Source organism: Protopterus annectens, chromosome 3.part0, assembly GCF_019279795.1.
Source record: "Protopterus annectens isolate FY-2018-M chromosome 3.part0, PAN1.0, whole genome shotgun sequence".
Taxonomy (NCBI): Eukaryota; Metazoa; Chordata; order Ceratodontiformes; family Protopteridae; genus Protopterus; species Protopterus annectens.
In genome coordinates this window covers 1978995490-1979013248 of record NC_056731.1, presented here as the reverse complement: position 1 = coordinate 1979013248, position 17759 = coordinate 1978995490, and positions in this window count along the sequence as shown.

Here is a 17759-nt window from a genome sequence, read left to right as displayed (position 1 = left end):
AAGGCGTTTGCAAGGCCCAGGTAGGTTGTGTGAACCACCTTCCCCTCGGCAATGGCCTTGGTGACTGTAGCAAAGGAACCAACCGGGTTACACCCGGTAGTGCTGGTGTGCCCCCAGTAGCCCTGAACCAGGCATCTGTTACTGCACACATATCGATGTTTCCCCTGCAAAGGAGTGTTTTGGGTGCATGCATGTGGAGGATTAGACATCTGGCGTTGTGTAGCATTGCTCTTAGTGTCTTAACCCTTGTGATACCTATGAAGGTGGGTTCGTCATGTGAGCCCTGCCTAACATAGCCACTATGGGGGTAGCAAGAGGCTTTGCCAATATCCGATAGGCCAGGGGTGACAGGTGCAGGCTGTCCCTAGCAAAGCAGGTAGTTCAACAGGAGATGGATGTGTGAAGGTGTAGTGCCTGTGACTACCTAGCAGTAGCATACATGACTGCTCACATGGACACATGTCAGGCAGGTCATATGCACTGTGTCACAGTCAATGTACATGTGAACAGGTCAAACAGTAGCAACCTCTCAAGTGGGACACGGCCATACATACAGTAGGCTACACAGATGGCACTAGGAGTCCACAGAAGCCCTATAACTATGCATTGCAGGTGTGATCGGTATCCCAGGGTAATTGCAAGCAAACATGCATGCAAACAAAGGTACAGTGAACAGTGCTCCATGTAGTCCATTGTACAACAAACAAGCTGTACCAGTTCCATAAGGTAACACTGCACATATGCAGGCTATGCACATGTACATGGAAACACACTGGTCAGATGGCCAGGGTCCAGTCTCAGTGCACACAAGTGTACGGAACATGCATGTACTGTCAGGATGTACAATAACTGGATATAAACCCATGTGCCCATACCTGCAGTAATACACATGTCAAATAACAGACACCGATCCTTCTCACAGTGGTGCCATACTTAGTAGGATGTATGCTCCCTGGCTTGCCACCACAGTATCCCTGACATGTATGGGGACTCTCCCTCCCGTGACAGTTTGTTATGTGTGTTGGGACTGTCTAGTATGGTAGGAGGTGTGTGCATGCAGTGCTAGTGTGCACCTATGTGTCCTGTACCACTTGTGTAGTTATGCACACATATCAACGTCCTCACACATCTGCATTGCAGAGTCTAGTGTGGCCAACATGCCACTTGCAATTTACATGTCCATCATTGTGTGTTACTACAGTCATTACCCATCCCCTGTGCTACCTATGTATGTAGGCTGCTGTTGACATCATTACCACTAGTATGTCAACATGTGCAGATGATACACTATGTTACTTACCATGGGTGTAGACAACAGGAGATGACAATCACACAAATACCGCATCAGGCATGCTGTGATATACCCACAATTAAATCAGCACACAGTACTGTTCAACACATGATACTATTACTACACATCTATGTGGTCACCCTGTGCATCAGTAACATGTTAACCTGTACCTGCACAGTTGTTACAGACTGCAGGAGGTGGCACAGTTTCATCATATGCACAGGATGTGAACCTGGTATGCCTGGGTCAGCCACCCATACCACCAATTGACATGTATGTGTATGTGTGTTGGTGAGGGACAGCAGTAGAAGGTGGGGCAGTGTTGCTGCAGTGTGTGCGTGTATGCGGTAGCCCTAGGTGTTGTTATATTGCATGTGTGTATGGATGCACACAGTTCCACCTCATGGCTGCCATTTACTGGTGTTTGTGGACAGCCACAGACTGTACCTGCCAGGCCATACAGATCAGTGTCTCTGGGCACGGACACGGTACCTGTGCCTTGCAGGGGTGCTACGGACCGTATCCAGGACCAACCCAGACTGGGTACTGTCATCGGAAGCAGGTGTTCGCTGACTGGACACAGAGCCCTGTCGGCCCTGGCCAGAGCCACGTGCACGTGGTCTCCTTGGGCGGTCTGATGACAGCACAGAACCAGCATTGCTGGGGCTGCTGCTGGCACTACGGGGGCGGCCGCGGCCCTGTTGTCGTCCACGCCGACTGCCAGCTGCTGCTGTTGCTGGCATACGGCCACGTTGACGACGCAACCGCCCACCATCACCCTGGCTCATGGACATGTAGTTGTTGAGACGGTCTAATATGTCCCCACACCGTCTGTCTACGACATCGGTGAAATCACGGATGGCGGCCGCAATGTCACGCATACCGTTGGTCATGGCTGTGCGACATGCTGTCAGCTCCCTCAGACCCTGTCTGGTGTACCGTTCCATACGTGACTGTGCCTGCATGACAGTCCGGAACATAGCTGAGGTTGTAAGTCCTCTGTGGGCACGTCTGCCAGGGGCAGTACGCCCATGGATGCTCCCACGAGAACCCCTGGACAACTGTCTGTGTGGTACCATGTGTGGGCCATGCCCATGGCTGCTGTGTGGGGAAGCATGTGCCGCAGGTACCACACTACCCTGGTCGATGCCCACTGTATGCTGTCCATCACCTAGGGACAGTGGTGACAAGGGGTGTAATGGCAGGATAACTGTGCGCATGGATGGTGTTGACAGCTGTGCACTGTCAATTGGCTGACCAATGGCGGACCCTGGCATACCGTCCTGTGCCACTACAATGTCATCAGTAGCAGTACCCACGGCACCTGACTCAGTTTCCCTGCTAGATAACAACCAGAGCAGCAACAGAACCTGTGGGAAGTAAACAGGAAACACAGTTTACAATGTCTTCACACTGCCAGCGATGCACACATGCACACATGCACAGGTGCACACATGCACACCTGCACACATGCACACAGGTGCACAGGTGCACACATGCACACATGCACACATGCACACATGCACAGGTGCACACATGCACACATGCACACATGCACACATGCACACATGCACAGGTGCACACATGCACACATGCACATATGCACACATGCACACATGCACAGGTATGCACACATAGGTTCATAGGTTCATAGGTTCATAGGTTTATACTAGGCTATCTGCCCTAAGGCATTTATAAGCCTAGCCCAAATTATTGTGGCTTACGCCACCCCTTATATGAAAAAATACTGTGCCCATTAGTTTGTTGTGCCTCTGTCCATCAGTGACCCAGAGATGATTCCCAGGGTAAACCTACGATCTCCCATCCACAGGTCTAGATTTCTCTTGAACAGAGTCAGCGAGGTGCTCTGCCTCACATGGACCGTTTTTTATTCCACAGCATAGGGAGTCTCTGAGTGATAAATCTATCCCTCCAGCACGTCCTATTTATATCCGTGCTAAGGTTTAAGTCGCTTGCTCTAGTGGTTTTGGTGGATTTGGATTTTTGAGGTGGAGCATGTCCATTAATTCGGGTTGGACATGGCCTTGTATGTCAGGCACATGTCACCTCTGAGCAGACGGTATGCGACTGAATAGAGCTGGAGTTTCTTCAATCTGGCAGCATATGACAGATTTTGGAGTTCCTTTATCCTTTTGGTGAGGAACTTTTGGGGTCTCTCCAATTGCTGCAGATGTCGGGTGAGATACATCCCGAATGGGGCATTGTACTCGATCATTGGTCTGATAAGTGAAGAGTACAGGAACAATGACCTCACTAGATCTGGATGTGAATCCTTCATGATCAGGTGGGCAATGTAGAAGGTCTTTCTAACCACTTTAGCAATGTGAGTGTCAAAGAAAGGCCACTGTCAACCTGGGTCCCCAGGTCCCTGATAACCTCTTCTGTGCTTAGTGGATTGCCACCTATATGGTAGCTTGGGGTTACCTTGTTTTCGAAGGGTATGACTATACATTTTTGGCGTTTAACTTCAGGCCATGGCTCTGGCACCAGCTATCTGTTTCCGTGAGTCCCTTCTGAAGGATATCCGTGTCCGATGCACTTTCCACTATGGCGCCCAGTTTGCAGTCATCTGCAAACTTTGTCAGCCAAAGTCCTCCCATGTTGGCCTGTACTGAGAAGTAGATGCCAAACAATAGGGGCCAAGGACCGAGCCCTGTGGGACACCACTTGTGACCGGCTTGGAGTCTGACACAGCGCCAGCAACTCTAACCCTGTGGGTTCTGTCCTTAAGCCAGTTTGCAACCCATCTTGTGACATATGGGTTTACATTTAAGCTGGTAAGTTTTTCTACAATACCGAGTGGGGTATTGTGTCGAAAGCTTTGCAAGGTCAAGGTAGGCTGTATGGACTGCCTTTCCCTCATCAATGGCCTTGGTGACTATTTCGAAGAAGTCGACCAAGTTCAAAAGGCATGATCTTCCCTTGACAAAGCCAAACTGGGTCGGGTCCAATGTCTGCAAGTCCCCTATATCTTTGTTTATGAGCTCCATTATGATCCTCTCCATAGCTTTGCAGACTAGACTTGTTAAGCTTATGGGGCGGTAATTACCAGGGTCCGTAGAGGCGCCACCTTTGTGGAGTGGGACCACAGTTGCCGTACGCCACTCCTTGGGCACGTATCCTGTGGTAAGGCTGAGATTAAACAGCTGCCTTATGTGCGGGTTTAATTCCTCATTTAGCTCGTGTAGCACACAGCCGGGGACACCATCCGGTCCCATTGATGCTGTGTTTTTAGCTTTAGAGAGCAGCTTTCACCTGCGCATTTGAGATGTCCGGGAGGCTACACTCGGCTGGGATAGTTATCTCTCCTTTAGGGGGGGAGAGGGGGGTGAAGTTTGCACTGAACCTGTCTGCCAGTATGTTGGCAATGTCTGTGGGTTCAGTGATTTTTGTATCATTTTGGACTAACTCTGAGCACATCTGTGAGTCTCCACCCAGGTTCCTAACATAGCTGAACTCAGGCTTATGATCGTCCTTTGAATCCATGGCTATTTTTCTCTCAAAATTGGCCTTAGTTGATTTTATGAGTGCTCGTATTTTTTACTAATAATGATCAGGGTGACTTCCCTTTTATGGATTTTGTTCTATCATGTAATAGCTTTCTCCTCTTATTGTAAAGTTTGTTAATGGCTGGGGTCCACCAGACTGGACGTTTGTCCTTTGTGGAAAGAGTCTTGGTTTTATTTGGGATTGCCTGATCCATGCAGTCCTGGAGGTGTTCATAGAAGGCATTTGTAAGGGCTTCCGCAGCTTGTGGTTTCCTCTGACTCAGGGGCCTTGAAGGATACCACACCAGTCTTGAGTAGTGTGAAGTTTGCTTTAGAGAAGTTCTTCACTATGGTCTTTTGTTTGGGGTGGGCGGGATGTGGATTTCCAGTGAGATTAGTTTATGATCAGATCTCACCAATGAGGGATATACTTCCGTGTGGAGCATTTTGTCCCCATGTTTGTGACAATGAGATCTAGTATATTTTCTCCTCTTGGGAACAGTGACTAGCTGTTCCATGGCATTTGAATTTATGAACTCCAGGAACCGTTGGGCTAGAAAGTTAGGGCTTGAGTAATGTTCCCAGTCTATATTCGGTAGTTGAAGTCACCCAATATGATGGTGTTTGCAGATACATTTATACCCTCCAGTGTCTTCAGGAAGGCTGTGTGGGGTTCCTGAGTTTGAGAGGGTGGCCTGTAGCATGCTACAATTTGTAGAGCAGTTTTGCCTATTGTTAGTTGCACCTGGATGGTTTCAAGCTTCATGCGTTGCCACCAACCTGGAGGTGTGAGTATCCTTTATGAATATGGATACACCCCTCCTTTTGTGGAGTGGTCCGGGTTTTGGGGCGGAACGCATGATATGAGGTAAAACCTAATAGTGCTGGGGTGCTCTCAGGAGCCTTGAACCAGGTTTCAGTTACAGCACAGACATCGATGTTCTCCATACTGAGAAGGGCCTCGAGTCGTGCATTTTGAGATTTAGACTTCTGGCATTGAGCAGCATTACCCTCAATTTCTTCCCATTTTGTTTTCTAGGGTGGTAGGTTTAGAATTTGAGCCTTGCCTAAAAAGGCACTATGGGGTGGCAAGAGCCTTAGCCAATATCCGGAATCCCAGGGTGACAGGTGCAAGCCGTCCTTGCGAACAGCGTGGCTTGTCAAGCATGTCATCCCAGGCAGACAGACACTGGATCCCCTTTGAATGACACCAGACATTAAGCCAATTGTTAAAGCTGATCATCTTGTCTCTATATTGTGGCATCATTCTTGGTGAAGGAAGGATACTGCTCAGGGTTAGGGTCATACCTGCCTGGGCTACATAATCAGAGAGCTCCTCTATGTCTCTTTTCATGCAGTCCAGGGAGGTCCGTCTCAGGTCGTTCACACCAGCATGGACAATGACTGTGTCATATTTGTACTTGCTGTGGCGTGACCCAAGTGCTTGTGTTATGTGGCGGATTCTAGCCCGATAGGCAGCTTACTGTGACCCTCTCCTTGTTCAGCCTGGTGAGTGGGACGTCAGTGTGTCTGACTATGGAGTCACCTATGACAAGTATGTTTGGTGTTGTATTTGGCCTTAAGGGCTGTGACTGCTTTGCACACTGCTTTTGTGGTTTATGTGTTGCTTGTGGGGTGTCTTGAGGTAGCAGTTGTTTGGGTGTCTGCTTTGGAGGCCTCTGCTGTTTAGGTAAATTTTTACTCAGAGCCTCCGAGTATGTCTTTGTGTGTTTATGTGTTTGATTCAGTGGAGTGGTAGCATTATGTGAGGCTGGTTTTGTGGTGTGTGTAGTTGCCTTCTCCTCCTGTCTGGTCTTGCCAGTCCTGAGTTGAGAGAGCTCAGCCTCCAGTTTGGCTAAATAGCTGCATCTCTCGCAAGTATTTGTGTTATGTGGGAGGAGGAGAGGGTTGTCTGTGTACATGAGGCAGTTATAACATTGCCTCAAGATTCCCAGATTCACCAGCTGGACCGGAGAGGAGATTGACAACTGACCTTTGGACATGCTAGAATAATATTGGGAAATCCTTAATTGAAAACAAGGGCCAGTGGGGAGTGAGGGTGTAGTGCTTTTAATTTTTAGTGCTGACTTATATAATTGCTTTAGTGAGCAAGTGCCAGGTAACTTGAGTGCAATGTGATACAAGTAACTAAATGCAAAACGACAAACAGTAACTTTCTTTCAAGTGAAACAAGGAAATAAGTACAGTAAGCAATGCAGATATCACTAGTGATCCACAGAAGCGCTTAGAAGTTGCGTATTAGGTGAATTAGCTTCCAGGGAAATAACAAGCAAACAAACAACAAGTATATAAACAAAGCTAGATTCAGTAGGCCTGGATCTAGTCTATGCTAGAGCAAACAAGGTGAACCAATTTCAGTAAGATACAGTTCAAATATTCAGGCACTATAAACCTTTAACCAGAAAATTCCCAGCTCAGAAGGGCAGAGTCCAGCCTCTTCTCCCACAAGAGTGCAGACCACGAACCTTCTTAATGTAAAATAACTGGCCTGAAGCCCAAGTGCCTAAACCAGAACTAATACACTTGGACACTGGGCTCTCAATCAGCAGTTCCCAACTTAGAAGGATGAAAGCTACCTGTCCTGCCACCACAGTGCTTGCCACAAACCTTCCTAATGTAAAACAACTGGTCTGAAGCCCAAGTGCTTAATCCAAAAGACTTGAATGATAGCTACACTTTAATCAAGTTACAACCAAGCAGTAATAAATACCATTGAATACTTTAGAGAATGTCTGGATTAGTGCTCAAGTTACACAAACAAAGCTAGATCCAGCAGGCCCGAATCCAGTCTATGCCACAGCAAACAAGGCGCACCAACTTCAGTAAGAAACAGTTCAGATATGCATGCACTATAAGCCTTTAACCAGAAATTCCCAGCTCAGAAGGGCAGAGTCCAGCCTCTCCTCCCACAAGAGTGCAGACCACGAACCCTCTTAATGTAAAATAACTGGCTTGAAAGCCCAAGTGCTTAAACCAGAATTAATACACTTTTAGAATAACAGACACTGAGCCCTCAATCAGCAGTTCTCAACCTAGAAGGATGTAAGCTACCTGTTCTGCCACAACAGTGCAGACCACAAACCTCTCAGTGCAAAACAACTAACTGGTCCGAAGCCCAAGTGTTTAAACCAAAAGGCTTAGAATGAGTTACACCAAGCAGTAATAAATACAATTGAGTATTTTAAGATGATGCAAAAGTAAAAAAAGTAGGTAGAAACACAAGTACAGTAAAAGCAGATGAAATTTTTTTTTTTTTTTTTTTTTTTTTTTTCTGAACAAGTGCTGAGATCAAAGAAACAGATTTGAGTGCTGAAACTAGAAAACTGGCTAGTTACAAGAAAAAAAAACAAGCTAGAAGGCTTCCCTCAAACACAGAAGGGCTTGGGGGCTCAGAAGCCTACAAATAGTCTGTACCACTTAACAAGAAAGGCAGGAAATAAGCTTAATTTTTTTTTTTTCTATTTCCCAGATGCTCTCTTTGTACACAGTAGGAGTGCCTGAAATCAGAATATGATCTCACTGCACTCAGTTGAGTGAGCAAATGAGATGGGCTCAGAGGCAGGCTGAGGGGCGGGCAGTTTCAATGCCACTAAGATTAACACCAAAACAAAAACAGGGCGGGTGGGTGGGAATAACTGAAGAGCAGAATAACCAGTTAAAAATTCCTTCAACACTCCTTCATACACAGTTTAAATCAATTTAAATACTGTATTTTAAAAAAAAAAAAGTGCATAAACATGCACACATGCACACATGCACACATGCACACATGCACAGGTATGCACACATGCACACATGCACACATGCACACATGCACACATGCACAGGTGCACACATGCACACATGCACATATGCACACATGCACACATGCACACATGCACACATGCACATGTATGCACACATGCACACATGCACACATGCACAAGTGCACACATGCACACATGCACACATGCACCCATGCACCCATGCACACATGCACAGGTGCACACATGCACACATGCACATATGCACACATGCACACATGCACACATGCACACATGCACAGGTATGCACACATGCACACATGCACACATGCACACATGCACACATGCACACATGCACACATGCACACTCGCACACTCGCACACTTGCACACTTGCACACTTGCACACATGCACACGTGCACACAGTTTCACACAATTGAACAGTACTCAGTATGCATGATATTGACACACAGACACAGACACACCTACATGCATACAAGGGGCACCACTAAGTGTGCCAAAAGGTACTATTACTACCAACATCTTAACAGGTAAAGTAAATAGACACTCACCAGCATGGATAGGCTGCACTGCAGTGATACCGGAGGGTCCTGCAGACAGGAGGAAACTAATGTTAGTGGGCACAACTGTGCCAATATTACGGAGTATGATACAGGTCAGGTGAACTACAGTCGCCTTTCAAAGGTCTGCAGCTAATATAGCGGATATCACACTTGCACATTGTATACTATGGTTGCAGCTACAAACAAAGGACACACCACACACATGCATTAACTACCAGTGTACACAACAGTCAGCTACACATGTGACATATTACCTGCACGTTCAGTGTCCTGCTGCTGTGCAGCTCCAGCCTCCATCATGACACATGTCTGCTGCTGTTGTTGTTGCAGGTGGACTGGAGCCACTACACTCAGGAGCAGTCCCTCCAGTCTGGTGAGTGGGGGATGTGTAGCCACCCCACCACCTGTGGCGACCTGTTGCCTGTGGATATCTGATGCACGCTGACGGACATGTCTAATCAAATCACTGCAGTGATGTCGTACCTGCTCATATGTCCTATTATGCATGCCTATATCATTTACCCGCTGGACAAGGTCCTGCCACAGTGCAGCCCTCACCTGCTGATTCTGGCTGGTGCGGGAAAAGAGTGTTGCATAGTCCCGCACCAGGCTCTGGTGTATCTCCTCATCCTCAGCCACGGAGTTGGTTGCATGTCTCGGGTGGGCCATGTACCTGGGAATAAAGATAACATGGTATCAGCAATCTATGTTGGCAGACCTTGGCACACATAATACACATGCTACTTGACTGTCATAATAACACATATCACACATATGTGGCAGCTGTCTGTCTATTGGTGGATACACATGTAGATGGCCAGGTAGCAGTGCTCGGCCATCAACTGTTGTACAGTACCTGACAGGCTACGTACGACATACTACTGGACACCAGCAGTCAGAACACCAATTTCGGTGAGGTGCACCTCCTCACTCTGTGTGTTTGTGTCTAGGTACTGTATGGTGTACATCGGCGACTACTGTGAGCTGACAACACCCTGCTTGCCCTGGATATACATATCCCACCTCCACCACCAGCACAGATGGCTACAGTGCACAACATTACAGATACAGACGTTACACTTTGGAACACTGATATGGTATCCTTACAGCCCACTGGGCCAGTGTCAGAGGCATCACACAATGCTGACCCCTACACAATTGCTTTCTACAGACATGTCCAAGACCACATGGCTCATGCATTCCCATATATGTCCAGGACACTGTCCACAAAGGGACAGCATCCTGTCCGTCGAACCCCAGCCATATACTGATTGTATCACACTTGATGTAAGCTACTACGTGACAGAGCATCACTCTCTGAAGGGAGGGTATGTGTGAGCAGCACTGGTAAGGATCTATTTCCCATCACACTGACCACATGGGCAATGTTGAGTGGGACATCAAGCGTGATACTGCAGATGACCAGGAGGCCTACCTGACCTATTTAGCGACCTGGTCAGGAACCATCCTCTATGCCCATGGTTAGTACACTACACATATTTCACCTACACCACAGCTACACCACATTGTGGCGGACAGGGTCAGTGCAGGTGTCACCCCACCCTCCCCCTGTATTAAGGCATGGGTATCCCTGCTGACCCTAACCTCAAGGTCATCACAGTTATCCAGGTGAGAGACACCCACAGGTGAGCAGACTACACGACATGGACGGGACCTGCTGGTATCCCCAGTTGCATGCTACATACCCTCTGACAGGCGCTAAACACACATATAGAAGTGCTATGTTACACTACCTGGACTACAGGGTATGTACCTGTACACTGGAGCACAGCACCAGTGGTTCCACTCCATGCAGGAGGCACCTCACCATACCAATACAATACAACACAATACATGACATTGTAATACGATACTGTGCAATATGCTAATGCCCCCGTGTCTACAGCAGCGTACTGTTCTGCTAACCTGACAATTGTGACACATGTGGTGTGATGGTACCTGCTGCCGACACACAGTTACACAGGGTGACACATATGGCATATTACCTATCTCAGTGACATGCAGCAGGGGTATGTGTGACATGTACACATGGGGAGTCTCGCATCGTAACACTGTGTGGTTTGTTGCAGGGTGTGTCCTGTCTGTGAGTCTGAACCCGTACCTACACATGTGCACTAAATTGCAGTGGCACAGACGACACACAGCAGACAGGTAGGTCGTGTATGGTGGCCGGTGGTACACTGCCTGTTGGACATCTGTCATGGGTGTGACCTCCATATGTGCAGGCATACGTGCAATCTATGGTGATGACAGTCACTGTGCAATGGTACTGTGTTTGGGTGCATTGTCACCGTGTTGTACATGTCACTGTGTCCTTCTACATATCTGTTGCTGTCGTGTGAGGTCCATACCATGGCATACATTACGTGCTGTGGGGGGTACACCGACCTACATGTCCATGCCTGACTGACCATGTGTGCGGACACATACCATGTGCAGATGTTCCAGGGATAGTGTGCCACTGTGACTGTCATTGGGGCCACTATTGTACACATGTCTGACCCTGACCACCCCTGACACATGCAGTGGTGGGCGGACACTCATTTATATGGTGGTTACCTGTGTAGGTGATCTGGACTGTGGTATGATACTCCGAATGTGACACTGGTGTTCACTCCGTGCCTTTGTCCCCAGGCACCAGTTGCAATACATCTGTACACATGTGCCTCACTCCAGCTCTGTATACATCTCTCTCACTCTCTCTCTATACATATATCTATGTATTAAGATATGTCTATATGTCTATTTCTATATACTTGTACATATGTGTGTATGCATTTGCACAGATATATATATTGATGTACATATTCTGCTGTGGATGTGGGGGGGGCACAGAGGGGGTGTGGGCAACAGGGGGGGGCAGGCTGTGTTGCAGGTCAGCATATACAATCATACCTGTAGGTGGTCAGATCAGTCTGTCTATGTATATGTATCTACATATTTCTATTTCTGCATGTGTGCATTACATAGTTATGTCGCTACAACATTCTATCAGCATCTGTCTATGTGGTCCTACATCTCTCTCTCTCTATGTATGTATACATATATGGATATCATATGTACACATATACACATAAGATATCTACACATACATATGTTGACATGACTACATAGCCATATGTTGGACAGGTATGTCAGCATATATGTCTACCTTACTGTATACACACACTAACATACTGCTAAGCATACATAGCTCTGTAATGTAATTAGTACATGGCAGTACAACCTACAATCAGACGACATATATATGTGCACATAGATGCTGACACATACAACTGTATGTACAGCCTTCACTGATAGGTGCTGTATATCCCCTGCCCATTACACATCTTCATATACATATGGATACAGCCCAATAACACATATGGAGGGTTCACAGTATGTACACCTTGATAGTATTACTTTACAGTACCTGTGTTTGCCACAGCTGTGTCTGCGAATGTCTGTCTCTCTGTCCTGCTGCTCCGGTTGACTGTTGCAGCTTCCAGGTAGCTGTTGCTGTGATTGCTGTCTGTCTGCTTATTTGCAGTATAGTTCTGGGTGTGCTTGTCCCTTTCTCCCTCTCTCTCTCTCTCTCGCTCTCTCACTCTGTCTCTCTGTCTCTCTGTCTCTCTCCAGGTGCAATGTAATTATTGCATGCGTGGACATGGACTACAGCATACTTTTGTAGGTATCTGCATATGCCCATGTGATGGCCTCTGCACCAATTGTTAGCCAGCATTTGCTAATTGCATGCAGCCTGTTGTGTACTGATTGCAGTTCTCACTGTGATTGCAGAACTGTGCTATAAAAGGGTGTGTGGAATAGGCGTAGCCCTTTCAGATGTTAATGGCAGGGACCATGCTGTTATGCTGTGGACAACATTCTGTGAGTGTAAAGGTTGGTATCTCTAATTTTACTCTGTGGGTTGTGGGTTAACATTCCTCCATTCATTTCTCCAGTTTCCTGTACTGACTGTGTATGTACACTAACAACTACTACTATTGTTGTTGTGTGCATGTGTGTGTGTGCTTTCCTTTCACCTTTGCTTGCATTCTGTTGCTACGTCTTCGATAGTTGCCCTTCACTGTCAGTACTGGTGTGCCTGCTAGGTGTCTTGACTGTTGTGTGCTGCTGTAGCTTTCCTATTTCCCATGTACATTCACACCCTGGAATGCTTGCTATATCTGCTAGGGTGTTACAGCATGCAGTGTGGTCTGGCCATGGTGTGGGCCTTGACATCTATTAGCATATGTGGGTATGCTGCTGAGCAGGCCCCAGAGGCTTTCAGGTTCACCAGTTATGTGCCTCATGGAATGGTACATATCAGTGGTGTGCACCCATTAATATGTCTGGTATGCTGCAGGTGTGACTGTGGGTTAGCATGAGCATAGGTATTACTACACCTTTTCTGCCATGCAAGTGGTGAATACTTTCTGGAACCCATAGTTGCCATTGCATGTGTTACACCTTTCTGCCTACTGTTTGTACATTTCACATGTGGTCTGTGGGGCATCCCTGTAAGACATTCACTGTTGCTATGTCTAGGGTCTTAACTATTCAAATATGGTGGTGTTGTACCCGTCATGTGTACAGATATTTGCATGCTGTCCACATGTCTGCCTCATAATTGGGTCATCATCTCATGCACACCTTTATCTGGCAGGTCATTCTGGCCTCAAGTCGGGATATGGTGACAAACATTCAAGTTCCAGACTGCATACCCTTCCAAACATCCCACAAGGTGTAGACCCTGTTACTTTCTGAACTGTCTGCATGTGTTGTAACTTCATTTGTAATGTGTCCCTGGTTTTGGCCCTTTGCTCCACATATTTTATTACTCGGTCCCGATGTGTTCCTGTAAGGGGTTGTGGGGTATGGGCAGTGCTTATCCTGCTGTGAGTATGTGTGTGTCTTGCAAGGTGCTATGGTGACATTATTACCTACTAGCTTCCAGCTAGCATGGCTGTTTCTGTTCACACACTACTATTATGGAAATCCACCAGTTTTGTTTGTGATTCTAAATGTCATGCTTTGTGTACTACACAGCTATATTCCCTTTCCATTCATTCCTACTGTTAAATGATATATTTACTTTAGCACAGTGTTTCTATGTAAGAGTCATGGCTTAGTGGTAAGTCATGCAGACTATAGTTGCCAAGGTCCGGGGTTCGGGACTCACAGTGGGATTTTATTTTTCTTTGGAACTGAGTACAGGACCTGTCAATCAAAGTGACTAAGGCACTTTTAAGAAGTTGTAACCGGGTTAGCGCTGGTTTGCGCGGAGCTCACGCATGCGCACTGGCGGTTAGCTCACGCACACCGCACACCAGCTATTTTCTTTGAAAGAAAAGAAAACGGGGAGACAGGAAAGTGGTGAAAAAGGGGTCACAAAGAGGGTAAGACAGTAGGGAAACAAGCTTGGGATGTACAGGAGGGATGTAGGTAAGGCCCATAGCTGCCCATTTCTTCAGCAGCAACAGCTGTGCATATGTATGTAATTTGGTGTGACATTTGAAACCTTCCACCCCTGAAAGAGGTGTCAGGACAACAATAATACCTGTTGTACAGCCAATTGGAATTGATGGGTTCCATGTCCAGTAGACATGTGTGTGGAATGGGCAGCTATGTATGGGGCATAATTTTTTTGTGGGTACAGAGTGCCCTTTTTTTTTTTTTCAGGTGAGAGTGGTATGTCAGGTGAAGGTAGTCGGTACAGCTGGGGAGGTAGGTTGGGTAGGTTAACAGACAAGACAAACAAGACACATACAGGGGCGGTGTATGACACGTGTGGGGGGGTTACACAAATGACGGGGACGGAGGTTGGGATGTCCAGAGCCCATGAGCCCACAGATGGCAACAGTGGAACTGATATCCCCACCCATAGGCAGTTGCCACTGTTCCCTCACTGCCCAGGACGGGGCTGTGCTGGGGGCTGTGTAGGCGGGGCTACAGGCAAGCCCGTTAGTTGCGCCACCCGTGCCTCGAGCTGGCGTAGGGGCTCGAGGACAGAGTCCCGAATCTCCCTACGCACCACAGTCCGGACGCTTCTGGAGGGTGAGTGGTGGATCTCCTCCGGCCACACTTGCAGAGGCGAGCCCGTCCCCTGCAGCGCTTCCACCCGCAGGTGGCACAGGGCCACCGGAGGAGGGTCCGGACTCGGCACTAGTGCCAGGTGCACTCGCCAGCTGAGGTGGGAGAGGTGGGTCCGCCGGAACCCGCCTTCCCTGTCGTTCTATGTTTTGCATTATGTCATTACAGTTTGGGTTAGTGACATATAAAAACCATTCACAGTTAGTTTTAACAGCATGCATTAGTATTCCCATTAACCACACACCCAGTTATTTACACCATTGAACAGCGTGCATAGCACATGCATAATTTCAACAGTAATACACAGTCCAACAACATGCAGGGTTGGTTGATGGCAACAGGCCATCAGGTGTGGATGTATGAACGGGGCGGATGCATCAACAGACATGCAAATATATATGACCCAACAGGACAGATGTCCAGGGGTGGTAATTGTGATTGCATATACCATTTTCCCGTGGAATGGGTTATAGATGGTTAGAGGGTGGGGTAAATCAGACATATATTAACACCTTCAAATACAACCACATATGCTGTACATTTCTAATAGCTACAGTTATATACACACTACTGTTCTGACTACAGTGTCCTATATGTTAACTACTTAACCTTGCAGATGGGACTGTTACTGCAACATAAGTCTACATTTTATTGCTGTTCATACACAAGTCATATCGAATTTTGTGCAGATACATCTCCTGTTGACTGTTCTTTCTATAACTGTAGACAGGTGTGGATGTTTGGAATATCAGACAGTCATCCTATCTGCATATTTCAGACTGGGAGCAGCATATCCAGATTTTGGTGTACACATTCCACATGCAGCAACACTTTGAACAGATGTTTCTGTTTGGTTTTGGGTCTCACATGCATTCAATTATGTCCTGACTGCAGTATACTTTATTCAGGGGTTATTACTACTGTAGTGCTGTATTCCTGACACTTTCTCACACTCTCTCACTTGCTTTCATTTTACTATTCAGACTGGTACTTCTAGGCTTTATTGACATGTTTTAACAGCATTATTGCAGTTATTTCCAGCACTCTCACTTCTGTCATGTTTCAGAGTTTCCACATGTATTCATCTCACACAGGTGGATTCATCCTCTTCTGCAGCTATACTCTACCTGCTGCTGCTGTTTGTGTACTATTTTCTTACAGGCAGTGCAGTTTTATTTACAAATATGTGTTGGACAGTCTCATGATTAGTTTCATCTTACAGGCTGGGAACTGTTGTAATCAGGCAATACTTGCATAAACTTTCACACTCTGTGAGTTGCAGATTTAATTCCTTCCTGGCTACACTGCACTCTTATGCTAACTGTCATACATTTATACATATTTACAGTTACTAGTTGTGGATTACTGACCTGCCTGGTGGCGCAACCGCACCAGCCTATCAGCATAGGCTCTGCGGTTTGCAGAACGGACACCTGCAGCTGTAATATAAATGAAGTAATATTGGAATACACATCTCCATGATTTCAGGTAGTTTAACTTTCTACAAACATAATTAATTTATACTTACTCAGTGGTGGGGTGTTGGGTGATTGCCGGGCCTCCTGGATCCAACGGGTCAGTTGGTCCTGCTTACGTCTCTTCAGGTCCGCATGGTGGTGACGGACCTGCTCACCTGTCCTAGGAATTCCTGTGGCACTGGTGAGTTCATGAGCCAACTGGTCCCACGCCTCAGCCTTGTACGCTCCCCAAAGGACCTGGCCCTGCATGAGTTGGGCCTCATGGTTATGGACTAGGAGCCAGGCCATGTACCTGGACTCCTCAACACCCCACCTCTGCGCTCGGAAGCGACTACCCTCACCTACACCTGACATTCTAACTGCAGGTCTGTTCTACAATCGTTTATGCTGTGTATTCCCGCCTATGGGGCTTATATAGTCCGTTTTTCCCGCACATATCTGTGATTGGCCAGTTTGGAATTGTATCCACGTCAGTAAACCTGCATTGTCATGCTGTGGTTTGTATTCATTCCTATATATGAGCTGATATTGCATTTCTATGTACTGCTGTCATGGCTTAGTGGTTCTGTACCTTGAGTTTGGTGTATAGTATCCTGGGTTCGAACCTGGACACTGCTTTTTATTTTTCAGGACTGTCTAGACATGTTGAGGGGTGTGTCTGTGTAAAGGCATTTTGGATACGGCTTGCTCACCATTGCCCGTCGGTTAGCTCGTTTGCGCGGTGCGCAGCTCCGCGCAAATGGGGTATGCCGGTTTAACACTCATTTGGCTATTGGCACGCATATGCCGCTTAGCGCAATTAGGGGCACATATATTTAGCGTGGTAAACTGCTGCTCAGCTACAGGCACTCATTTTGCACCTGTTAAACCTATGCTTATCTACGGGCACATGACCTCACTCTGTTGAACTGTAGCTCAGCTATGGGCATATCTGGCAGTTTATATTCATTTCTTAGCTCACATTTATTCAATATAAATAGGCTATTACATTGCATTTTACATATATTCTGGTTTTATGTGTACATATATGTGTCAGGGAC